We start from the raw sequence: 27,482 nt of genomic DNA, 5'->3' as shown, positions 1-27,482 counted from the left end.
ATACCCCTATTGAGAAGGACTTGCTTCAATGGGGTTTTGTTGCTAACTGAGTCTGCCCCTTGAGATTATTGCTAGTGGATGTGTAGAGTTTTAATCTGGTATGGTCTGAAGCTGTCCACCGGGTTCACTGGCTCTGGGACCTCCCAGGAGATGCAAAGACAGCCACTGCCTTGGGCCACCCAACAGGAGCTACAATGTGATCTGTAGATGGCTGCTACTTGTGTTGGGCTTAGAAGTGCCCAGGCAAGGCTAAGCTGTGAAGCAAGGCAGGCTGCTGCTAATGACAGGTCTTGGGCCTCTTATTGATAGGTATAGGGTATGATGACTCCAGCTGCTTGTTTGAGAGATTTTAGCAAAGTCTGAAGCCTGAGCCAGGACAGGCCATTCATATGGAAAAGCTATGGCAAACGGCTTGGGTGGGCCTGCAAATTGGATGGGGCAGGGTCTCAGGGAACCACTAGGGTGGAGCAAACAGTGTGGGCCATGCTGATGGAAACTCAGGTATGGCTGCCAGTCAGCTCTCTGATGGGGGAGGTGTCAACATAGGAACAATGACACTGCAAGCACCCTTATCTTGGAGAAAGCCACCCCCAAGTTCTTGCTCTAAGGCCATACAATCCACTTCCTCCCTGTCTATCCCTGGATCCCCTTCTTACCCCCCGACCAAGCTGCTGCCCCAGCAATGGAGTTCAGAGGGAGCAAGTCCGAGTAAGTTTGTGCACTGGCCCTTTAAGAGGAACTGCCTGAAACTCCAGCAGCCTCCATGTCACTCAGCCATATCCCTGCTGGTTTTTATAGCCTGAAGTTATGGGGCCTTCTCTTCCCAGCTCTGGAACCCTGGGCTGGGGGGCTGGTGTGGGTCTGGAGCTTCTTGCTCTTCACAGGATACCTACACAGCTAAGATATCCTTTCCAATTAAAAACAAGGCCACACATGGGTGTCGGACTAGCAAGTTCCAGGCTTCCACCCCTCCTACCAGTCTCCATGTGCTTTCTTCTTTACTTCTTTAGTTGTAGGACTTCCATTCAGCCAGTTTTCAGGCAGTTCTGAATGATGGTTGTTCTGTATTTTAGTTGTAATTTTGATGTGGTTGTGGGAGGCAGCGAGTACCAGTATGTACTACACGATCATCTTGGTTCTCCTCCACTAAGGGGTCTTTTCTATTACTCCTTGTCATGCCTTTGCAGTTTCATAAAGTGGCTTTGTTTTATTTAAACAAATCTTAAGAATTAAGGGGCCTTGTGACAACCAGCAAAAAACTTAGACAGCAGAAGCCACATTTTCTTTATCATTGTAATTAGTATCCAGCATAGTGACCAGAGCTCTGGAATTAGTATGCTTTAGTTTATTTTGTTTTGTGGCTTTTTAAATGAAATTATAAGTAGTTAATATCTGGGATGGGGGACTGTGACACACACATGTCTTTATTTTGAGGAGAGAGCTATTTCTAGACTGCCCAGTCTGGGTAGGTAGTGATTAATAAACTCCTAACTAGGACCCGGCCAGGTGCCTCAGTTGGTTGAGCATCATCCCATACACCAAAAATGTCCCGGGGTCATTACCAATCAGGCCACATACCTATGTTGTGCTGGGTTCCATTCCTCATTGGGGCATGTATGGGAGGCACCAATTGACGTTTCTCTCTCACATTGACATCTCTCTCTCTCTCTCTCTCTCTCTCTCTCCCATCAATAAAAAAATAGTAAATAAATAAAGTTCTAACTAAGAACCCTTTCCCACCTCCAAAGTATTAAATCTCTTAAGAATAAGAGATTTAATGGTGGTTCTGTCCTGCATCCTTGGCTTTGCCCTCATTTCCAGGCCATATTGTTTAGAAGGATCTCGCTTATAAATGGTGGTTCTGTCCTGCATCCTTGGCTTTGCCCTCTCCTGAGCTGACGAGAACATCCACAGCATATATTTCATGTACCTCCAATTTACCACCATTTATAAGCGAGATCCTTCTAAACAATATGGCCTGGAAATGAATTTGGCCAGTGTGGCTAAATGATTAGAGTGTTGGCCGGGGCACCAAAGAGTCATAGGTTTTATTCCTGGTCAAGGGCAGATACCTCATTTGCAGGTTCATCCGTGGCCCAAGTCTGAGCATGTGCAGAAGACAACCAATTGATTTGTCTCTCTTACATTGATGTTTCTCTTCCCCAACTTCACTCTCTCTAACAATCAATGGAAAAGAATATATCCTCAGTGAGGATTAAAACGCACACAAAAGAGGCCCCAGTGTGCTCTGCGCCTCAGCCCGCGCGCTCCCTTGCTTGCTCGCGCTTTTGCTCGGGCTCTCCTCTCGAATCGAAGTGGCTCTGGCCACAGCTTGTGGCTAGGGAGGGACACCCAGGCGGCCACTCAAGGGAACAAGGCTGCAGTGGTGGTGGAGGCGGGAAGATGTCTGAGGACGAGCAGCAGGAGCAAACTATCGCCGAGGACGTGATCGTGACCAAGTATAAGATGGGAGGGCGACATCACCAACCAGGTACTTCGGTCTTTGGTGGAAGCATCCTGCTCAGCTGTGTCGGTGCTGAGCCTGTGTGAGAAAGGTGATGCCATGATTATGGAAGAGACAGGGAAATTTTTCAAGAAAGAAAAAGAAATGAAGAAAGGTATTGCCTTTCCCAACAGTATTTCAGTAAATAACTGTGTGTGTCACTTCTCCCCTTTGAAAAGCGACCAGGACTATATTCTCAAGGAAGGTGACTTGGTAAAAATTGACCTTGGGGTCCATGTGGATGGCTTCATCGCTAATGTGGCTCACACTTTTGTGGCTGGTGTAGCTCAGGGGACCCAAGTGACAGGGAGGAAAGCAGATGTCATTAAGGCAGCTCACCTTTGTGCAAAAGCTGCCCTACGCCTGGTCAAACCTGGAAACCAGAACACACAAGTGACCGAAGCCTGGAACAAAGTTGCCCATTCATTTAACTGCCCGCCAATAGAAGGTATGCTGTCACACCAATTGAAGCAGCATGTCATCGATGGAGAGAAAACCATTATCCAGAATCCCACAGACCAGCAGAAGCAGGACCACAAGAAAGCTAAATTGGAAGTACATGAAATATATGCTGTGGATGTTCTCATCAGCTCAGGAGAGGGCCTGGAAATGAAAACTTCACGTGCCTTCTTCAGTGAGGTTGAAAGGTGTTTTGATGCCATGCCGTTTACTTTAGAGCATTTGAAGATGAGGAGAAGGCCCGGATGGGTGTGGTGGAATGCGCCAAACATGAACTGCTGCAGCCATTTAATGTTCTCTATGAGAAGGAGGGCGAATTTGTTGCCCAGTTTAAATTTACAGTTCTGCTGATGCCCAGTGGCCCCATGCAGATAACCAGTGGTCCCTTTGAGCCTGACCTTTACAAGTCTGACAAGTAGGTCCAGGATGCAGAGCTAAAGGCCCTCCTCCAGAGTTCTGCAAGTCGGAAAACCCAGAAAAAGAAAAAAAAGGCCTCCAAGACTGAAGAGAATGCCACCAGTGGGGAAACATTAGAAGAGAATGAAGCTAGGGACTGAGGTGGGTCCCATCTCCCCAGCCAGCCGCTCCTGCCTCATCCCCTTCCCACCACACCCCAGGCTCTGTGAAGTGCAGTTCATCTTCTCCACCCAGGACCGCCAGCAGATCAGGGGTCTCCCTGCCCCCATCCCAGTCCCCTAACCCAACCCCCTTCCAACAAGAGCCAGCTCCAACTGACTCTGATCTTGGGAGGCCAGGCTTCCCAGCCACAGAAGACTACTTTAACTAGAAAAGACAAATTGAACAATAAAATCAGGAATCAAAATCCATCATCTTCAAGCCCCTCTTTCTAGCCTTTTTCTACTACTGTCTGCTTGGTAAAGGTTTATGGCCCTACAACAAAACAGAGAGGAGGCTAAAGGAGCTACCACCGTTAAAGATTGAGCTGAAATTTTTATACAAGCTAATGTCAGCATTTTCTCTTCTGTTGGGGCTTGTTCCTCTCTTTTCCCACTCTCCGTAAGTATTTTACCTGGCCTCAAAGTAGAGAGGAGCTGTTCTTCAGACGGTTTTATTCACATGTGGTAGGTTCCTTTTCTGATCCAGGCTATCTGGTCAGGCCCCTTCTTTTTTTTAGGAGCTGGAGCCTGCACTTACCAAGGGATTCTCATCTATGCAATGGATCCTCATTTGTAAATCTTTATAGTCATTTTTGTTCTGTAGGACTTCCCCCCCACCCCCCAAAAAAAACTGTAAAGGAGGAATTCATTTTAACTGGTTCATTTCTTTGGAGTCAGTGGGGTCTTCCCTTGATCCATCTTACAAACCTGAGCTGAAAGCTCAACTGTGGTTTTGTTCCCTGTTTGAGATATTTTGACCTCCCTCCCTTGAAAGAAAGATCAGGAACCAGAGGAGCAGACTGACTGAAGAGACAACTCCTGGCTTTCTACGCTGTGTGGACTTGAATTGGATGAATTGCTAGGGGTTTGGAGAGAAAGGTGATGAATTTCATTCAGTACCTCTGGCATGCTGTCCCAGGGAACTAGGGCTCCTGCTAACTTAGGAGGTTTTTAAACTGAAAACGACATGGCATTGAAATAAATGTGGATTTGCTCATAAAAAAAACACACAAAAGAGAATAAGAGTGTGACACTAAAAAAAGAAAAACAAATCAATAAACTCCTGCAGGTGTCAGGAAGGAAAAAAGATTTTGTATTATAGATTTTCCATGAAACCTAGCCTAGAATTGAAGAAATATTAGAATATTTCAATCTTTTTTTTAAATTTTTTAAAATATATTTTTATTGATTTCAGAGAGGGAGAGGGAGAAAGAGATAGGAAGATCAATGATGAGAGAGAATCATTGATTGGCTGCCTCTTGCATGCCATCTACTGGAGATCAAGCCCACAACCTGGGCATGTGCCCTGACTGGGAATTGAACTGTGACCTCCTGGTTCATAAGTTGACGCTCAATCACTGAGCCAGGCCGCTTCAGCAGTCTTCTTAAAATTGATCATTAAGGCCTGGTTGGTTTGGCTCAGTGGATAGAGCATCGGCCTGCGGACTGAAGGGTCCCGGGTTCGGTTCCAGTCAAGGGCATGTACCTTGGTTGCGGGCACGTCCCCAGTGGGGGGTGTGCAGGAGGCAGCTGATCGATGTTTCTCTCTCATCGATGTTTCTAACTCTCTATCCCTCTCCCTTCCTCTCTGTGAAAAATCAATAAAATATATTTTTTTAAAAAAATTGATCATTAAAATATTTTCCCAGTGTGATGGTTAATTTTATGTGTTAACATGTCTGATAGGATGCTCAATTATTTGGTCAAAATGCAGTCTTGATGTTTCTGTAAAGATATATTTTAAGTATGATTAATATTTAAATCTGTAACTTTGAGTAAAGCTGATTATCTTCCATAATGTGGTGGGCCTCATCCAAAGTAAAAGGAATTCTCTTCAAAATTGAAGCATTAAAACCCTGTCCATATTCCCAGGCTGCTACCCTGTGGGATTCACTCAAGACTGCAACTTTAAGTCTTACCTGAATTTCCAACCTGCCAGTGTATCCTATAGATTTTAGATAGATAGATAGATAGATAGATAGATAATCTTCTATTGTCTTTTTTGATTGGAGAACCTTGACTAATACACACAGTACTGCACTTTAATGTATTTTCTACATAACTAGATCTCAAACTTGAATATGAATCAAGATAAACATGATTACAGTTGTCTCTGGAAGTTCAGTCCAGCGCTTCTGTACATATAATAAGTTCTATAGTTGGTACACTCCGTTTAGAACTATGGTATGTGCATCTGATTTGATTAAGAGCTTTTGGATGCATATTATATGCTTATTATGTATAGCCCAAAAAAGAGAGAGGGAATTAATACTTACTTTAAATTCAATAGTATTTAATAAACACCTACTATGTGCCAGGTAGCAGACCAGGCTCTTCCAAGTATATTATCTTTTTATTTATTTATTTATTATTTATTTATTTCAGAGAGAGGAAGGGAGAGGAAGAGAGATAAACATCAATGATGAGAGAAAATCATTGATTAGCTGCCTGTTGCACATCCCCTACTTGGAATTGAGCCCAAAATCCAGGCATGTGCTATGACTGGGAATCGAACCCTGACCTCCTGGTTCATGGTTCAACACTCAACCACTGAGCAACACCAGCTGGATCCAAGTGTATTATCTTATATTCCATTAAATTCTACTAATATTATAAAACAGACTGGATTACATCAGCAAGATTAGGTGACCCTGCTCTGGATACCCTTTCATTGATTCATCAGATATTTGCTGAACAGCTGCAATGGGTCAGGCATTTTACCTGCCCTGGGCATAGAAAAGTAAATAAGAGACATGGTCCCCTCATGGAGCTAAAATTCTAGAAGGGATAACCAATAATAGTCAAGGGAACATTGTAGAGCATGTGAAAAGAGAAATGAAGAAAATGAGCAAGGTGAAGTGACAGAATAATTGTGAGATAGATCCACCCGCCCCCCTTAAGTAAGTCAGAGAAGGTGAAATGTAAGTTCACTAAGACATAAAGAGAAGCCAAATAAAGAACAAGGTGGGTGGGCTCAGATGGCATCCCAGGCATTGCTGGACAAGACACCATCAGAACTGCTTTTATATAGTTACATTGGAGCTTCTTGTGCAGCATCCCAGTGGTGGCATCTCAAAGAGACAGTGGACATTCCAGTATGAAACTCAAAGAAGGGGTCTGACATGGGGATATAATGTTGGGAGTCATCAACAGATAGATGGGATTTAAAGACATGCTGAGGTCACCTGAAGAGAGACTCATAGACAGTGGGTAGGGCCCAGGATCGAGACCTGAGAACTCCTTCCATTGGAGATCAATAGGAGGAGGGAACACTGAGGAAAGCAGGAAGAGAACCAGGAGAGACAGTGTCATAAAAACCTAGCCAAGCCCTAACAGGTTTGGCTCAGTGGATAGAGCGTCGGCCTACGGACTGAAGGGTCCCAGGTTCAATTCCGGTCAAGGGCATGTACCTTGGTTGCAGGCACATCCCCAGTGGGGAGTGTGCAGGAGGCAGTTGAATCGATGTTTCTCTCTCACCGATGTTTCTAACTCTCTATCCCTCTCCCTTCCTCTCTGTAAAAATCAATAAAATATATTTAAAAACAAACAAACAAACAAAAAACTTAGCCAGGGCAACAGTCAATAACCCAGATCCAGTGTCTTCGCCCACTCTACTGGCTGCATTCCTCTGGTGTGTCTGGACAGTGAAACAGTGCACTTGGTGTTTGGTAGCTTAGCTGATTTTTATGATCTTAGAAAGTGATCAGTCAGGTGTTATCTGTTTTTCAGATGAGAACACATGCTCATAGAAGTGAAGTAACTATTAAACAATGGAGCCAGAATCTGAACCCAAGTATTCAGATTGCTGGCTGAGTATCTTTTCTGCTTAGTTGCCAAACCCTTAAAGATCATTTTTATGACTTCTTTATCATCATCAAAAAGCTTGGCTTACCTGGCCTGTGTGTCTCAGTGGTTGAGAGTCAACCCAGGAACTAAGAGATCACAGTTCAATTCCTGGACAGGGCACATGCCCAGCTTGTGGGCTCAATCTCCAGAAAGGGGCATTAGGGAGGCAACCAATTGATGATCTTTCTCTCTCATTGATGTTTCTATTTCTCTATCCCTCTCCTTTCCTCTCTCTCTAAAAATCAATAAAAACATATATTTTTTTAAGTTTTGGGGTTATTTTTTAGCATCTAGAAGATTCTAAGAAGGATGCGGGATAGGTGGAAGCTACACTCATCTCATCCTGGTGTCAAACCCTATTTACAGCTAAATTACAAAACAATCAACCTGAATAACCAACTGAAGGACAGCTGAACAGAAGTATTATAACGACGGATTTACAGAAGAAGCCACATAGGAACTGGTAAGAAAGGTGGAGACACAAAAAGGGCAGGCCTCTGCACCCATGTGTGGCAGCTGAGAATCCAGAGAGATGTTTCATCTTCAAAAGTCCCCCCTGAGCAGTATGTGGTCATAACCCCACATAGGGATCCCCAACCCAGAGCGGGGCCAGAAAGAGAAGCCTACATAGCCTCTGGCAGTGAAAATCAGCAGGGACTCTGTCCACCTGGAAGAGGGAGTCTGCTAGCAACCCAGGTGCTCTCTTAAAGGGCCAAGACACCAGATCTTTGCTATTGGACACTCACCTGGAGCTTCAGTAGAGGCAAGGAAACTCCCAGGATATAGGGAAGTCATAAATAGAAGATCTGGCTGGCGTGGCCCCAAGGAGAGATTTGGAAGGTCAGCCACTGAGGTCCTTATCCTGAATTCCTATTCTACACTACCATCAGGCACCATCTCCCCAGGGCCGTGCACTCCTATTCTTACAGCACCAGCCTGGGGAGTGCAGTAATCCAGAACTCCAACTACTGGTGACACTAACCTGCCAAACAGAAAGGTATTCCATTGGCTGAATCCAACAGACTTCTAGTGTTCTCTTTTTCTGGAGAAGCTCTAGGCCAGGGGTAGGCAAACTTTTTGACTTGAGGGCCACAGTGGGTTCTTAAACTGGACCAGAGGGCAGGAACAAAAGCATGGATGGAGTGTTTGTGTGAACTAATATAAATTCAAAGTAAACATCATTACATAAAAGGGTACGGTCTTTTTTTTTTTTTAGTTTTATTCATTTCAAACGGGCTGGATATGGCCCGCGGGCCATGGTTTGCCCATGGCTGCTCTAGGCAGACATTCAGATAGTCGTTGAGCTGTGTCAACTACAATAGGAGGGAGCACATAAACCACACAAGAAATATTCCTGAGCACCTAGCTCAGGTGATATGAAAACTTGCACCACTGAGCCCCACAAGACACCTATATCATAAAGCCATCATAACACATTTGGGATTCATAGCAGATCTACCTAATAAATAGAAAAAAAACACAAAAAGGCAGACAAAATAGGGAGACAAAGAACATATGCCCCAAATGAAAGAACAAGAGAAATTCCCAAAAAAAGAATTAAACAAAATGGAAGCAACCCATATACCAAATGCAGAGTTTGAAGCAATTATTCTAAGGATGCTCAAGAACCTTCAGGGGAAAATGGATGATCTCACTGAGAACTTACAGTGATGGACATAGAGCCCTGCCCAGTTTTGTGCAGTGGTTAGAGCATCAGTCCACAGACCAAAGGGTCTCAGGTTCAATTCCCAGTCAAGGGCATATACCTCAGTTACAGGTTCCTCAGTCCCAGTGGGGTCATGTACAGAAGACAGAAGGCAACCAGTTGATGTGTTCCTCTCACATCAATGTTTCTCTCTCTCTCTCTCTCTCTCTCTCTCTCTCTCTCTCTCTCTTTCCTTCCTCCTACCCCTCTTTCTTTAGAAATCAATTTTTAAAATATCCTCAGGTGAGGATTAACAAAAAAATGAAATAGAAACTGTATAAAAAAATTCATAAATGAAGAATACAATATCTAAAATGAAAAATACACTAGAAGGAATCAGCAGCGGGTTAGAAGAAGTAGAGGATCAAATCAGTGAGTTAGAGGACAAGATAACAGAAAATACCAAAGCAGAGCAACAAAAAGAAAAAATCATTTTAAAAAATCAGGAAAGTCTAAGGGACCTCTGGGACAACATCCAGTGTAACAACATATGCATCACAGGGGTACCAGAAAGAGAAAGAGAGTGAACAAAGGATGAAGAACCTGTTTGAAAAAATAATGGCTTAAAACTTTCCTAACCTGATGAAGGAAAATCACACACAAATCCAAGAAGCACAGAGAATCCCAAACAACATGAACCCAAAGACGTCCACACCAAGACACATCACAATTAAAATTACAAAGGTTGAAAGAATCTTAAAAACAGCAAGAGGAAGACAGTTACCTACAAGGGAGCTCTCAACTCTCATAGCTCTGTCAGCTGATTTGTCAACAGAAACACTTCAGGCCAGAAAGGATAGACATAAAATATTCAAAGTGAGAAAAAGCAAGGATCTACAACCAAGACTCCTCTATCCAGCAAGGCTATCATTTAAAATTAAAGATGAAATAAAGAGCTTCCCAGGCAAAACAAAAAAGAAAGTTGAAGGAGTTTATTACCACCAAACCATTATTGCAAGAAATTGTAAAGGGACTTCTTTGAAAAGAAGAAAGAGCCTGGCCAGTGTGCTCGGTGGCTGAGCATTGATCTATGAACCAGGAGGTCATAGTTCGATTCCCAGTCAAGGCACATGTCCAGGTTTCAGGCTTGGTTCCCAGTAGTGGGTGGGTAGGAGGCAGCCGACAAATGATTCTTTCTCATCGTTGATCATCTACCTCTCTTTCTCCCTCTCCCTTCCTCTGTGAAATCAATAAAAATGTAATTTTTAAAAATAAAAATAAACAAGTAAATAAGTAGAGAGAGAAACATAGGTATAATGAAATGGAGATTTAAAAATGGCAGTGGAGCCCTAGCTGGTTTGGCTCAGTCGGTAGAGCATCGGCCTGCAGACTAGAGGGTCCTGGCTTCAATTTCAGTCAAGGCACATGCTTGGGTTGCAGGCTCGATTCCCAGTAGGGACATGCAGGAGGCAGCTGATCAATGATTCTCTCTCATCATTGATGTTTCTATCTCTATCTCTATCTCCCTTCCTCTCTGAAATCAATAAAAATATTTTTTTAAAATAGTGGTGGAATAAGTGAAAGCGACACTGACACTCTCCCAGGACCAAACTGGAAATACAACTAAAATACAGGAAAACGACCCTGAAAAATCAACTGAAGACTAGTTGGAGAGAACCTGATAACCAAGGATGGAAAGTAAAAATTGCATAGAAACTGATAGAAAGTACTCTACCAATAATAAACTATCAGAAAAAGAAACTAAGAAAACAATCCCATTTACAATTGCAACAACAACAAAAAATAAGGTACCTAAGAATAAACTTAACCAAGGATATAAAAGACCTGAACTTGGAAAATTATCGGATATTGAAGAAAGAAATTGAGAAAGATACAAATAAATGAAAGCATATACCATGCTCATTGATAGTAAAAATTAACATCATTAAGATGTCCATACTACCCCAAGCAATCTATAGATTCAATGTAATTTCTATTAAAATACCAATGGCATATCTCATAGAACTAGAATAAACATTCCAAAAATTTATGTGGAACCAAAAAAGACCTCAAATAGCCTCAGCAATCTTGAGAAAGAAGAACAAAGTTGGAGGTGTCATGGTACCTGATATCAAAATATACTATAAGGCCATAGTAATCAAAACAGCATGGTACTGGCATAAAAACAGGCATATAGATAAATGGAACAGAATAGAGAGCCCAGAAATAGTTCCATGCCTTTAAGGTCAATTAATATTTGACAAAGAAGGTAAGAATATACAATGGAGTAAAGACAGTCTCTTCAATTAATGGTGTTGGGGAAATTGGACAGATATGTACAATAAAATGAAACTAGACTACCTCCTTACAACCATAAACAAAAATAAACTCAAAATGGATTAAATACTTAAATGTAAGCCATGAAATCATAAAAATCATAGAAGAAAACATAGGCAGTAAAATCTCAGACATTTTGCGGAGCAATATTTTTTCTGATACCTGAGAGGCAAGTGAAACAAAAGAAAAAATAAACAAATGGGATTATATCAAACTAAAAACCTTTTGCACAGCAAAGGAAGCCATCAACAAAATGAAAAGGCAACCCACTGAATGGGAGAACATATTTGCCAATGATACATCTGATAAGGGATTAATATCCAAAATTTATAAAGAACTTAAACAATTCAACACCAAAAACACAAACAATTCAATTAAAAAACGGACAAATGGTCTAAATAGACACTTCTCCAAAAAGAACATAGAGATAGCCAATACATATGAAAAGATGCTCAACGTTACTAATCATCAGAGAAATTCAAATTAAAACCACAATGTCAGAATGGCTATCATTAATAAATCAACAAACAATAAGAGTTGGCAAAGATGTGGAGAAAAGGGAAAACTCGTGCACTGTTGGTAGGAATACAGACTGGTGCAGCCATTCTGGAAAGCAGTATGGAGTTACCTTAAAAAAATTAAAAATGGAACTGTTTTATTACCCAGTGATTCCACTTCTAGGAATATATCTGAAGAAACTCCAAACAATGATTCAAAGAATATATGCACCCCTATGTTCATTCAGCATTATTTACGATAGCCAAGATTTGGAAGGAGCCTAAGTGCCCATCCATAGATGAGTGGATAGAAAAGCTGTTGTATATTTACACAACAGAATATTTTCGGCCATAAAAAGGGAAATCTTACCTTTTGCAACAGCATGGATGTAACTGAAGATTATTATCTAAGTGAAATAAGCCAGTCAGAGAAAGACAAATACCATATGATTTCACTTATGTGTGGAGTCTAATGAACAAAATAAATTAACAAATAAAATATAGAAACAGACTGTCAGAGGGGAGGAGGTTAGGGAGTTGGGTGAAAAAGGTGAAGGAATTAAGTAAAAAAAAAAAAAAAAAAAACGGACACAGACAACAGTATGGTGATTGCCAGAGGGAAAGAGGGGTAGTTGAAGGTGGAAGTGGGCAAAGGGGGGATAAATGGTGGCAGAAAGAGAAATGCAGTGTGCAGATGGTACGTTATGGAGTTGTACACTTGAAACCTGTATGGTTTTATTAACTAATGTCACCCCAAGAAATTCAATTTTAAAAAGAAAGAAAAGAATAATGATTATAATAAAACAAATAATTTTGGAAGCTATAAAAAAGTCTATTGCTTGAAATAGTATGCCAAAAAATTACTCAACTGTTGCAAATTATTGATGAAGATATTATCTTGTGACAAATGGAGGGAAAGTAAAAGAGGAATCCATTCAAATGTCAGAGATCTGGACCTAAAGGAACTAGGAAAGAAAATAGTATAGTTTAAACACACACACACACACACACACACACACACACACCTTGGTAATTAAGAAGCATTTATTGACTGATTTTAATGAGAGAGCCACTGTCTTAGGAAAGCTGCGGGGGGACCCCAAAACATGATGTCTCTCTCAAGAAGCATGTAGACTATTAAGTAAAAAAACCAAAACAAACAAACAGACAAAACCCCAGAAGTACAAAGTTGTAAGTGCAGTGAGCAAAGCCTGCTCAGGTCTTCATAGACACACAGTGATGGGGCACCCAACCCAACCTGAAAAATGGCTGGAGGAGGTTTCAGCTGAGCTGAGACTCAAAGAAGAAAAATAGGAACCAGGAGATGAAACAGGGAGTGGGAGTGGGAGTGGGCAAACAGCATAAGGGCAAGGAGGGAAGACACACATACAATGTGGACAGGGACAACCCTGCAGGGTAGCCAGAAATGACACTGGAGAGATAGACAGGAATGTGTCACCAAGAGGTCGGTAAGCTGATAAGAGGTGTGGGCTGGGTCACCCAGGGAGCCATCAGGTCATTTCAGCAGGGGTGTGTCATGCTGAGACATCTTTGGCAGCTAGCTACGGAATGGCTGAGGGGAGAGAAGGTTGGAGCAAGGGCCACAGGCTGAGCAAGCACCAATGAGGGCTGGGCCAGTATGGACTGGAGATGGCTTTTACCATCTCACAAAAGCCAATTACTTTTTTAGGAATTGGAGGGAGAGAATATTAAACCTTTGATATCTTGAAATCAGATATGGTAGTAATATTTACTCTACAGAAACTAATAAATGCTACAAATAAAAGCTTCACCCCCAACCCCATCCCCACAGAACAGGTGGTTAACCATTTACCAGCACACCGCTGATGGAAGCAGAGATGCAAATAACCTCAGTAAAGCTTAAGAAGTAAAAGGGGCATTTGGGGGGAGAGTCAGAGGTGCCTCCAAATTTTCTGACATACACAGAGTGAATGTCAATGACATGAGTTGACATGGAGAATAGAAAGGACAAGCCAGTTTGGCCAAGATCATGAATTTGGGGATTATATATAACATGTTGATTTTGAAATGCCAGCAAGCAATTGATTACAGAGATCTGAAGCTTGGGGAGGGGTCTAGAGATGTAAGAGTGAGTAAGATTGTCTAGGGCGGGGAAGGAGAACATTGAAGCATTAAGCATTAAAAGGTGACCAGAAGGAATAATGGGAACACACATTCAGCTGCAAGGGAGCACCCAGAGCAGCATGAAAAGCACATGGAAGCCAAGCATATGGTCACGGATGTCACATGCAGCAGAGAGGGTCAATTAAACAATTCAAGGGTAAGTATCTGTAAGTGTGCATCCCATTATACCATCTTGAGGTACAAAAAGTGGCTTTTCTTTAGTATTTAAGCTCCCATCCCCCTAAGTGTCAACTGCCCATCCTAACATTCTTAGAGTTTCTATCTCATGTAGGGTCTAAGAACCCCAGACATGCTTACATTGGGTAGATATCCATCCCAGGAAATGTCATTTTACATAGAAGCGCAGGAGCAGTGGCCAGACCTTCACGGTGTTCCCACTAAAAGACACCAGTTCTATGCCAGGAAACAGTGGAAACCAAGGGTTGCTGAGACTACTATGGGCTCAACAATATGGGATATAGGAGGCAAGGGTGCCTCTCTCCTCAGTATTACTTTGAGTCACATGCTACAAGCCACACACGCACAGCCATTCCCCTAATGGCCCCATCATGTTGGGGTGTCTGGGACAGGAACAACAGTCACAGCATCAGTTGCCTGCTGTGCAAAGAAAGCTCCCCCCCACTCCAGGTTACCTTGGCCTAGGTCTACCTGCTTCCTTAGTTATGCTAAAAATTTTAGGGGGACACATCTTCCTGCACACCAGAAGGAGGGTAGGCAGGCTCATAGGTGCCAACCTCCTGGATCTCTCTGCCCATTTATTTACTTGGACTTGGGAGTTACCCACCGTGTGACTTGACTTATCTGATTGGTAAATTTGGGAAAAATAAATGGCACATTATCTCCACCCCCACCTCCATCCCCTGAGTCCTTCCTGTTGGGAATGAGCTGCCCAAAGAGCACAAGCTCTGCTTTGTTCCTTCAGAGCCCAGGGGTGTAGGAGCTGGGAGTGGGACCCTGCCTGGGGGGTTAGGGCTGTAAAATGCTGGAGTTCAGCATTAGCAGGCCAAGTTCTCCAATGGATAAGCCACACCTTCCAACTAAGCCCTTATCCCCTCATAGAGGAAAATGTTAACCTATCATCAGCCTTTCTCTTTTTTTCTTGTTTCTCAATTTCAGAAGCCAGGCAGGAGGTAGCCCCCTCAAAGACTCTAACAAAACAGAGAAAGGATTGAAATGTCAATATCTCCTCCCACCACTAAAGCTCTTTGGCTTCCAGGCAAAGTGCCAGGACCACCCTGGCAACCTTTAGATTTGGGTCAAGGTGCTGGGTCTGCCTCAAGCCAGAGTCACAGCTCTCAAGAGAAAATTAGTAAGGGTGCTAGTGACCACTCACCCCCAAAACCTTAAAACTCTGGAACTCAAACCATCCACTCCAATGGCCCATCCCAGAATAAAAATGGCCTGCTCCAAGATGACTCGGTGTCCCCACACCACATAGAAATAGCTAGCAACTTTGAAATGTCAGCTCTACTGCTAAAAACAATTCTACACCCTATTACACACCTATTTCATTTAGCAGCTGGTCAAAAAAAGTACTGAGCTGCATGTGAATAATGCAAGACAGCATATTAAAGGAGACAAAGGAATCTCCTAAATTTTGTTTAACAGAGACTTTTTTACCTTTTCAGGACAAAAACCTATGAGTTTCCCATTGCCAACTAAGAAACGTCCAAACCTATAGAGAATTTTTATGAGTTTGAGCCAGACTGACAACAATTGCCAGGAAGCAAAATCTCAACAGATTGAGAAATGCTCCAGAGAATGGAAGTTTTGCATCTCATTTTATACATTAGAAGCAAAGGAGGAGACATAAAACAGGGCTTACATGAAATTCATTGGTTGTAAATTGAGGGAACAGGGGAAAGCAAATCCGGGAAACCTCTGAGACTGAACAAAGATTAAAACAGAGAGACTTCTTTTACATTGGTGAGTATAGAATAGTTACTTAACCTTTACAGCACACAGAGATGGTATTCTGGAAACAAGATAACAATGAGGGGTTCTGTGGTCTCATCCTATGGTGAGAGATTGTGCCCTGGGGAAGTTCTTTAAAAAGGGGGATTGTGCTGACATTCCAAGGGTGTGATTAGGATGTGAATACCTGCCATGGCTCACTTTTAGTTAGGAATTTTTATGTTCCGACAATCCTATGTGATTACTTTAGGTCTCTGAGTTTGTAAGGCCCACCATGCAGGCCTCCCCTAAGCTTGTCAGGGTTAGTATGTGGCCCCTTTTTCATCCACACCATAAAACATTGGGAAGTCAGAGGGTCAAATGTCACTTAAAGATGTTTGGGCTCAAAGAAAATGAACTAGAAAAAGTGGTTGTAATGAGAAAAGTGGAACCAAGAGAGGTCTTACTAATTTAGTAATGGGTTTTTTTTATTTTTTTATAAATTCATCTTAATCGTTGAAAGTATTACAGATGTCCCTTTGTTTGTTTGTTTGTTTCCATTGGCCCCTCCGCCTCACACCCACACCTCCCACGCCTTCACCACATTATTGTCTGTGTCCATGGGCTATGTATATATGCATATAAGTTCCCCAGTTAATCTTTCCCCACCCCCACCTTCCCTCTGAAGTTCATCAGTCTGTTCCATGCTTCTATGTCTCTGGATCTATTTTGTTCATCAGTTTATTTTGTTCATTAGATTCCACATATGAGTGCCAATGGAGAAACTAGGACAGGCAGCTGGTCACATAGAGCAGAAGAGCCATGGCTGCAACAGCTTGGTGGACTCTGGAATGGGCTGGAATGTACAGCTGGAACCTGAAGGTAAGAGTTATATGTTCTTCCAGACCTTCTAGGTGTCTCCACATTAAGACTATTTGGGCAAGGTCTCTACTGCCCTTTTCCTTTCATGACTGCATCATAGCTGAGGAGCTGTGTGAGGTGATCAAATCCAGGACTCACTGGTTGATACAGGGCCTTTGTATAATTAGATAAAGGCCTTGCTCCCCTGGGAAGATGCAACCCCACTCCAAAATGTCCACTGCGCTTCAGCATGCATCCATCCCTATGGCAAAGTGCCCCTGGGTAGCCTGCACAACTGTACATAGCGTCTCAGCCAAGTCCTAGCAAGACTAAACCACAGTAAATTCATATTAGCAAATTTATGTAAGGTAAGTTTGGGCAGGCTTATTTGCCATTTAGTCAATTTTTATTAGTGTTGGTTCCTAGTTATCATAAAAAGACTTCATAGTTTAGAAATAGTGTTGAGAAGGATTTACATGATGTTCTGAAAATGGAAAGATTCCAATTCCATAGGAGAGATACAAATCTTAAAGCAAAAAGAAAAGGGAAAATATGAATTGAGCAAACCAGTGTTTATAAACACAAGAAAGGTACATCATAGGATGGCATCCCTTAAAATCCAGCAGAGTCCATATCCACTGTAATTAGCACAAGCATACAAGTAGGATGAATCATACTGAGAAACAGGTTTTTGATCTTCAAAGGTCACATGAGAAGCAGGGATGAAAACGAGGCTACAGACCTCCCAGAAATGGCACATGAATGAATATCACAAGACAGGTTGCCTCTCACCTGCCTGCCCCTATCTCCAAAAAATTAGACAAAAGAGCCAATGAGACTTTAAGCAGCATCAAGGAGACAAGATGGGAAGGAGAAAAGCCTTTTTTTTAAATTAACTGAATATTGAGCTATATATAGAATTAGGTTTAGAACAAATTTTCTTCTCAAATTCTCCAGGGTCTGATTCAGGCCCAACAAAGACATAGCTGACCATATAAACAATGTCTCACAGCTTACATATAATGGCCCACTCTTTAAAAAATAATTTTTACATAATGAGCTTATTATTTAACACTAAGAACATATTTAGTCACATACAGAACACAAATGGCCCTGGCTAGTGTGACTCAGTTGGCTGAGCATTGTCCCACGAACCAAAAGGTCACTGGTTCAATTCCTGGTCAGAGCACATGCCCAGGTTGTGGGTTCAATCCCTAGTTGGGGTGTGTACCAGAAGCACCCTATTGATGTTTCTCTCTCACATCAATGTGTGTGTGTGTGTGTGTGTGTGTGTGTGTGTGTGTCTCTCTCTTAAAAAATCAATAACATATTTTTTTTAAAAGAACACAAACAACTTAGTGTTACTTTTTAGTCTTTTAAGTCAGTGGGAATTGATTGACTAAAGTCTCCAAATCTCAAACAGGGCATCAGGCGCAGAGGGATGGTGGAGCAGGTGAGCAGGGGAGCCAGACCAAGGTGGGTCACCGGTTGCTGTCATCAGGGTGAGCCTCTGGTGGTTACTGAAAATTCTTTGCTCCAGCATGCCGCGGTCCTGCCAGGCTCTCGCACCCGCTGCCAGCGCTGGAGCCACAGCTCGCACCTGCTGCCAGCACCCGGCACCGGTCCCAATTGCTCCGCACCGCGCCATCAGAGGGTGCGAGCGGCACTGCCGGTCCCAATTGCCCCTCAGGGCTTCTCTACGTCCCCCTGCTCCTGAGGGGTGATCCGGGCAGCAGCCACAGTTTGCACCCACTGACAACACTGGCCCTGCTCACACCTGCTGCTGGTACCGGCCCCAATCACTCCGTGTGAGTGGGGCCAATGTCGTCAGTACGTGGGAGCAGTGGCATCCGGAGTGGAGCTGCTGGCAGACAGGGACTGGGGGCTAAGGCGGGAGGGGCTGGGTGGGGGCATGGAGGATGGACCAAGACCCGCCCCTGTGCCCACTGCTGCATCGCAGCCCACAAATTCATGCACCAGGCCTCTAGTCTATTATACAAAAGCCTAAGCGACTGGTCAACCAGCCAACCGGCTGGTAGCTATGACAAACACTAATCACCAGGGGGCAGATGCTCAATGCAGGAGCTGCTGAGCTGCGGTGACTTGGCAGCTGTGTGATGCACCTGGAACCAGAGAGGAGGGAGCCTGATTCTGGGGTGAATCACCCAAGAACTGCCCTCTCGCAATCTGGGACCCCTCGGGGGATGTCAGAGAGCTGGTTTTGGCTGAATACCCACAGGCCAGGGCAAGGGACTTCACTGGTGCACAAACCCTTGCACCGGGACTCTAGTTATATATAACATAGTATATAGTATACATATATATTCAATTGGTTCTGTTTCTCTGAAGAACCCTGATTAATACAAAAATAAAGATGCCTGAAATTAAGGTAATTTGGCATCCACTAAAATAGGACACCAAATATAATGAACCAAAAGGAATTCCTATTTGTTCAAGCTGGAGGGTATCTAAGAGATCATTTGTCCCAGCCTCTTTACCTCATTCATGAAGAGGTCAAGCCCAGGGTAATCTGTCCCTTCCTTTCAGGCTGAGCCCAGGTAGCCTGACACACAGGCCTGTGTCCTCCACTCCATCACGCACTTCTGAGAAGTGAGACACTCATTTTGAACAAAAACTGAGATGGAAAAAAGACAAATCACATGTGTCAACACTGACAGATAAATTATTTAATCAGAAGCAAGAAACTATGTAGAAAATGAGACACCCAGGCTATTTCTCACTCCTCAAGCACACAGAGAAGATAATGACAATGCTTTTCAGACCATGACAAAGAATGGTAGTGTCTTAAATGATTATTTTCCCAAATCACTGGCTCTGGCTAATTAATACTTACCAGAAAAATTTGCTCCAGGAACTTTTAACACTTTTACAGCAAAACAAGGAAACAAGTATTTAATGTGTAATCTATGCTCTGCTTTGACTTGGTAGAAAAAGTAGCAGGGACTAAGCTTCTGTGTATACATAATAGGAAAAGAGTAGGAAGTAATTCATAAGTAGTAGTAGTAATACATTATCTTTATTTAATATTCACAGAGGACCAACAATCACCTAAAGGATAAACACTGGACTCCTTCCCAGTGAGTTTACTGTTTCACAATTTAGAGACATGGGACAAAGGAGAAGAAGGAAGATCACCCACCCCTGCCCTGCCCCCAACACACACATACACACACACACACACACACACACGCACACACACACACCCCGCACACATGTTGTGCTCTGGCTTTTCATAAAGCAGAGCCATTGTTCCTCTGTCGCAAGATACTTTGCTGAGGCTGCAAATTGGTGGCAGGTTAGACCCTAAGCCAGAGCCTCTTTCTGGTGGAAGCTTTTACTGCAACCTCACTTCTAACACAAGCAGATGCCGGACATCTGTAAGAGCAAAGTGACCTGTTAGAGCTTATACAGGGTAGCCCATAAGTCTCTTTACCATTTAAAAATTGAATAAATTTTTTGTTTGATAATTTTTCCTATTTATTTTTTTTATTATGTAAAGTACAGAAAATGGGAATTTTGAAACTATGTATGAAAAATGTCACGTAAATGACCTCCATTTTCTGCGTTGCAAGCACAGGCTCTTTCTATGGCATTTTCCATGATGGCTCTTATTATATCTGTCTCCAGCACTTGGATTTCTTCCCGAATGTTGTCCTTAGGCTGCTGGATAAGCCTGGGCTTTAATACATGCACCAACTGCACCTTGTATGGGTGCATGTGTAAACTTGTTTGCATGCACTGTAATGAAGTCCGTTAGATTCCAAGCTCGGGAGACCGTCTTCTGAGTGGACTTTGCTGGTTCTTCCTGAATGCTCTGCTGCACACACTCAGTCTTTTCCTGCACATGTACAAACGTGATCTCCAGATCAAGGCTAACTAACAGACCCCTATTGCTGGAACTTTGAACCAAGTGACATATTGCTGGTTTTGTGGGTGGATTTCTGACATGGAAATAGCGCATGTATGTTGTCTGTGTTAGAACAAAGGGGTGCTGATTTTCAAAATAAAATTCAATGATTTTTGTGTGTTGCTCCATTGTGAAGTTTTCCATACTAAATTTCCAGGGAACAAATTTTCAAAATCTGAAAAAATACATTTTAAAAAAAGTTAGTGCCAGAGTTTCCTCAAAAAACTAAAAATGGAACTCCCATTTGACCCTGTTATCCCACTTCTAGGAATATATCCAAAAAAAACAGAAACACCAATCAGAAAGGCTATATGCACCCCTATGTTCAAAGCAGCACAATTCACCATAGCTAAGATCTGGAAACAGCCTAAGTGCCCATCAGTAGATTAATGGATTAGAAAACTGTGGTACATCTACATGATGGAATACTATGCTGCTGTAAAAAAGAAGGAACTCTTACCATTTGCAACGGCATGGATGGAGCTGGAGAGCATTATGCTAAGTGAAATAAGCCAGTCAATAAAGAAAAAATACCACATGATCTCACTCATTCATGGATAATAGAGACCATTGTTAACTTTTGAACAATAATAGATACAGAGGCAGAGCTGCCTCAAACAGATTGTCAAACTGCAGCGGGAAGGCTGGGGAGGGTTGGGGGGCAGGAGGGAGGGGGGTAAGAGATCAACCGAAGGACTTATATGCATGCATATAAGCATAACCAATGGACATTAGACACTGGGGGTTAGAGGAGGCCAGGGGATTGTCAAGGGCGGGGGGAAAAAAGGACACATTTGTAATACTTTAAGCAATAAAAAAAATTTTTTTAAAAAGTTAGTGCCAAAAATGTTATTAAATTTTTAAATGGTAAAGTGATTTATGGGCCACCCTGTGCATGCACTAGTCTGAGTTCCCCTATAATTACCTAGTTATTAATAACTAGGGGCCCAGTGCACAAAATTCATGCACTGGGGGAGGAGGGGTCCCTCAACCCAGCCTGTCCCCTCTCACATACTGGGAGCCCTCAGAGGATGTCCTACTGATGACTTAGGCCCGCTCCCTGATCCCCTTGGGGAGCGGCCTAAGCCGAAGTCTGGCCTCCCTTAGTGGGAGGTGACCAGGCTGATCAGGGGAAGGCACCAGTCCCATCACCCTGCTGCTGCAGCCACTGCCAGTTACCACAGCCACCAAGGTTTTTTCATCAACACAGACTCTAGTCCCTTCACCATGAAAAAAATGACAACTTTCTTTAGGCATTTTCAAGATGTGTCTTTCATAGGATATGACATTTCTTTATTATTTTTTTATCCTCACCTGAGGATATGTTTCCACTGATTTTTAGAGAATGTGGAAGAGAAAGGGAAAGACAGAGAGAAACATCAAAGTGAGAGTAACGCTTTGATTGGTTGCCTCCTGCATGAGCCCTGACCTGGGCCCCGGCCTGGGAGGAGCCTGCAACCTACGTATATGCCCTTGGTCATAATTGAACCCAGACCCTGCAGTCGGCAGGCTGAGGCATTATCCACTGAGCCAAACCAGCTAGGGCAGGATATGACATTTCTTAGCCCTCCAGCAGCGGACCTTTGTTTTTTTCACCAGGAGTGTGGTGAAAAACCCTAGATCACCTTTTTGGTTTCTTATTACCCAAGTTAATAAGAATATTACCAGTGGCATACAGCTTAGCCAATGAGCGGTCAGAAAAGGTGTTTCCTCTGTAGTTCACACCGATCGCCATCTCTGCCCCCCGCCCAGGCCTGATGCCTCTGGCAGAGGCGTCATCCTGGACAGGGCACCCCCAGACCCCTCCAATCTCCGGCTTCGCCCCCCGCCCAGGCCTCAGGCCTCTGGCCGGGGCGTTAGGCCTGGCAGGGGCCCCCCCGCAGCTCTGTTGGCTGGTTCCACCCATGCCCAGGAACCCCCTGGCTCAGGCCCTTCCTAAGCTGCTCAGGGCCCACACGGGGCCTACCTTGGAGTGACCTGGGTACCGATGATGTTCCTGGGACCCAGGCCGCTGGGCACCTATGTATGCAAATTAATCACCATCTTTGTTGGGTTAATTTGCATACTCATCCGATTGGCTAGTGAGCGTAGCAGAGTGACACCAATTTGCATGTTTCTCTTTTATTAGTGTAGATAGAAAAGGCACAAACGGGAAAGCCAACCATTACAGGCCTGCCAAGAAGCCACAACTTTGCACTCCCTCGGGAACCACCAGCCTATTCCCTACAAAACACTAGGGGAAGGGGGTCTAACAAAAGGAAGACAGACACAGGCCCAGTAAAGTTGGGGTGACATTGGGAAGGTACTTGCCTGTCAGTCAAACCCAGGGACATAGATGGTTGGCCAGAATGGCATGGCCACTGCAAGTATGCAAAAATTTGGGAATACATAATCTCCTAAACAAAGGAGTTTTCTCTCTTGTTGCTCTTGTGTCTATTGGCTGTGGCTCATTCTTGGCTTCCTTGCACTCACCCATGTTTCCTTTATAGCCTTGTGGCCCTGTGACCCCCACACATGGTGGACTAATGGACTGCAGCAGAAAACACAAGCTGAACTATCCCGATGTTGACTAACCACTACTCCAACATGGAAAGGAAACTCTGGACATCTGCCTCTGATTTTAGCTCTACTGAAACCTCAGCTACACTTTTTCAATGACTGGACAAAGAAAAATGGGACCTCGGAAACTGAGGGATGTAATTCCACAGAAATAAACATCACTCATTCTCCTGTGCAAGTCTCAGAAAATTCGTTTTTTCAGGGTATCACAAGAATTCCATTCCCACAGGCAACTGGAAGAGATGAGACCCTCTCCCCTCTACTAACACCTGCTTCCATTCGGGTAGGTGTATACATAGGAACCGAATTGCTGGGTCATGTGGCTCCTCTTTGAGAAACCCATCATCAGAATATTTGGAGTCAATGGTAAATTGAATCTAACTAAAGCTCAAAGAAAGCTCAGACCCAGCTCAGCTACAGAGTAGATGCTGGTCCAACAGAGGAAGGAGCATACCCTTTACAAGACAATATGATTATTTGCCGCATGCTCTAGTATTCTCTTTTGTGTTTTTGCAATTCTACTGAAGTATATACTTTGCATGCCAAAAATTTATCCATTGTAAGTGTACAAGTCAGTGATTTTTAATTATGCTAATAGAGTTGTGCAATCATCATTACAATCCAGTTTTAGAATATTTTTATCACCCCCAAAATACCCTTGAGCTCATTTGCAGTCAAAACCACTCCCAGTCCCAGGCAACCACTGGTCTGCTTTCTGTCTCTCTGTTTCCATTTTCCAAAACATTTCTTCTCTATGGAATCACAATATAGGCAAATCTATACTATAGGTCAGTGATGGCGAACCTATGACACGCATGTCAGAGGTGACACGTGAACTCATTTTTTGGTTGATTTTTCTTTGTTAAATAGCATTTAAATATATCAAATAAATATCAAAAATATAAATCTTTGTTTTACTATGGTTGCAAATATAAAAAAATTTCTATATGTCACACGGCACCAGAGTTAAGTTAGGGTTTTTCAAAATGCTGACATGCCGAGCTCAAAAGGTTCGCCATCACTGCTATAGGTAGATCTTTTTGATCTGGTGTCCCGAGTGTGAATATTAATTTACTAGCTCAGATGTACATGAAAAATATTACATATCTTTATCTCCACCCAGCCCATGGAGGGGTGCAGGGACATCCACTGTCAGGCATCACTGGGGCTTGGCGTGGAGGCTCTCCTTCTCTAGGGTCATGTGAAAATCCAGGAGGGCTTTTGGTACCATTTGGAATCAGGGCTGTTTGTTCTTTAGCCCATTAACTTTAACGCTGATATCATCATTACCCAACATACAGGTTCTTCAAAGGAGAAGGAAGGTTGCTCTGTTATTTCCAATGACAAGCCTGTATCTGCCAAAGCTGTGGGACAAGGTTTCCAAGGTCCAAGAGATACATCACAGAGCTTTGTGATGCTGAGAGCTTGCCATGAGTCCTGGTGCTATAGGGGCTGAGGCTTGAGTCCCTGATGCTCAGGAGACCACCAACCCCTAACCCTTCCACTCTGGAGGAGTCCCTTGTCCCTCCAACTGTTGTGAAAACCCCCCACCTCATCCTGCCTCTCTCCTCTCTTCTCCCAGGACAACAGGGATAGATAATTTCTTTAGTAAGGATGGGCTCTCTCTAAAGACTAGAAGAAAGGTTGGTCTCCCAAGAATCCTGCAAATGTTTTTGAGCTGCTCTCTCCAAACAGAAGGGAGTTAGGAAGTGGGGAGGAACACAGAGATCATGAAACAAGTTTCTCACTAAATACTCTACCACACTGCTTTGTATTCAACTACCACAAAACCACATGGGTAGACAGCTAAAAGCATGTTATAATTGTAGTTTTCTTAGCTGCACTTAGAGTCCATGTACTCACAGAAGTGTGAGAGGAAGGAGGCACTACCACGGGCTATTCAGGCTAGAAATAGAGCTGGCACTGACACTAGCAACTAACACTATGCACCAGGCATTGTTCTGAGCGTTTTACACATATTATTGTTATTGGTGGGGTGTCCTCCATGTCCCCCACCTGTTGCTGGTGGAAGTGGAGCTCTTTGGGTGCTGTGGGAGCAAGAATTTCCAGAGGCCCCCACAGGAAGATGAGGTATCACGGAAAGCTTTATTTCTGTAGAATTAAACCCCTGAGTTTCAAGGTCCTCTCTCCTTCCATCCCACCATGGAAGAAGTCCCATTTTTGTCTTCAGCAGATCTAGGATTAAAGCCACTGCCCAGAGCTTTCATTCCATATCGAAGCACAGTCCAGTCCAGCATTGGGCTGCCTTAGCTTGTGTTTCCAGCTGCGTGTGGGGTCCACATGGCCATGGGCCATGCAGCTTCTAGGGCCATATGGCAGGCTCGCATGGGTCATGGAACAAGCTAGTGCAAGGAAGCAGGAGCGAAGCAAGAGGAACAAGAGAGGAAACTCTTCTGTCTGTGAATTACGTATTTCCAAATTTTCGTGGGCTTGCATTGGGGTCCACCCTCCTAGCCAATGATCTTTGTTCCCAGGAAGACTGACAAGCAACATCTTCCCTGTGCATCCTGACGTCACTGTGCATGCTCCCATTTCTCTTCCCCCAGTGATTTGCAGGAAATGGACCTCTGGTTCCCTGAAGAGTGTAAAGTTCCAGCTTCCTGGTGAAACTGCCCAGATGACCATGCTTACAATGTCTGACCTCCCCTTTGCTTTCTTCTTATAATTAATATTAATAACTAGCTATTATGCTGGTAACATTGTTCCTTTAATCCTCACAATGCTTTTAGGTAGTAAGTGCTGTAGATCCATATCCCTTATTTAAAGCTTTTGGAGCAAGCTCAGATTCAGAATTGTTTGGATTTTAGCAAGGCAACACATGCATGTAATTGATGTAACTTAACTTCCCAAGAGGGTCTGAAGCACCCTCATACAAACTAATTAATGTGCCTTCAGTGAAACAAATAATCACAAGATATAAAGACTGTATAAGGTTTATATTAGCTTAGGTCAAATTTTGCCTCCAAATGAATTAATAAAGGCTTTAGTTCTCAAAACTGTTTGGATTTTAGATCTGTATTATAGCTTTCATTTAACAGATAATGAAGTACAGCAAGAGTAGGTAGGTAATCTGTCCAAGGTCACATAGCTAAGAAGTGATGGGGGGGCCTCAAGGCTTTGGAGGCGCCCTGCTGGGAGCAGGTTGTTCAGGAGAAAACTACGTTGACCACTTTCTCTACCAGAAACCCACTTCCAACCTTCCCCCTCTACAGCTTTGGCAGCCTTGTGTATGACCTTCCACCCCACCTCACCCCATCCCCCAGCTTCTCTAATACTCATTTTATCTCACCTTAATATGGTTTAAAATAGCAAGAAGCCCAGTAGAGTGTGACTCACTCAAGGTGCATCTAACATGCCCAGGAGGGACCCTCGGGAATTGGATCTGGGAGTAGATAAGACTTGCTAGCCACCCTACCCTGTTCAGGGGTTAACTTCAGGATGGTGTGAAGGGGAGTTGCCCTGGAGTAGGCAGTCTAGATAGCAGGAAGCTGAATCCCAAGGGGATGCCAGGAAAAGGAATCTGCCTTTTCTCATTTGCATTAGGATCCAACCCCAAAAGCCCCGCCTTCCGTTTCTTTCCAACCAGTCAGCAGCATGGACATGCAACTATATGCTGCTTATTCCCACTGATTTCAGCAGCATCAGCTCCTTCATAAATCAAGTTCTTCCTGGTAAGACGTCCTTCTTAGTCTTCAGCACAAACTGGCTCCCAGACTCTCTCTTCCAGACCACCTGGGACCTGCCCTGATTTCTGTTTTCTTGTCTTGGCCTGCCGGGTGCACAGGCTGCACCACCTTGGCCAAGACCTTCACACACACACACACACACAGTAATCAGATGCCTTCTGTGCCCCGTGTTCTCATCCTTACTCATTCATCCCTGCTCTCAGTGCTTAGGATGCAAACTAGGCCATTTCCCCTCCTTCCTCGTCGTCTTGTTTCCTCCCTTTTAAATCTGTCTAATCCGGAGGCATCCTCCCCGCTCTGGTCTAGCAGATCCATGCTCCTGCTTCCCAGGTGCAATCCAGGTCAATCCAGTAACCCCTCTCCCTGGGGCAGCTGAAGCATGCGGGTGTCAAAGTTGGCCTGCTCCCTAGGAGCAAGTGCCCAAGCAGCATCCTGCAAGCTTTTTGTTTGTAATTAAAGGTCTA

The 27,482-nt window shown here is 43.6% G+C and overlaps 1 pseudogene; it reads left to right on the top strand.

The window, feature by feature from the left end:
• The first annotated feature begins 2,403 nt into the window (after nt 1-2,403).
• LOC139010069 (proliferation-associated protein 2G4 pseudogene) lies at nt 2,404-3,844 on the top strand (annotated as a pseudogene).
• Nucleotides 3,845-27,482: the final 23,638 nt, after the last annotated feature.

The sequence above is a fragment of the Myotis yumanensis genome, unplaced genomic scaffold (assembly GCF_028538775.1).
Source record: "Myotis yumanensis isolate MYYU_CA2020_CCGP unplaced genomic scaffold, mMyoYum1.0.hap1 SCAF_1, whole genome shotgun sequence".
Classification (NCBI taxonomy): Eukaryota; Metazoa; Chordata; class Mammalia; order Chiroptera; family Vespertilionidae; genus Myotis; species Myotis yumanensis.
The sequence above is the reverse complement of the archived record's forward strand: the minus strand, read 5'-3'. Positions and strand labels throughout refer to the sequence as shown.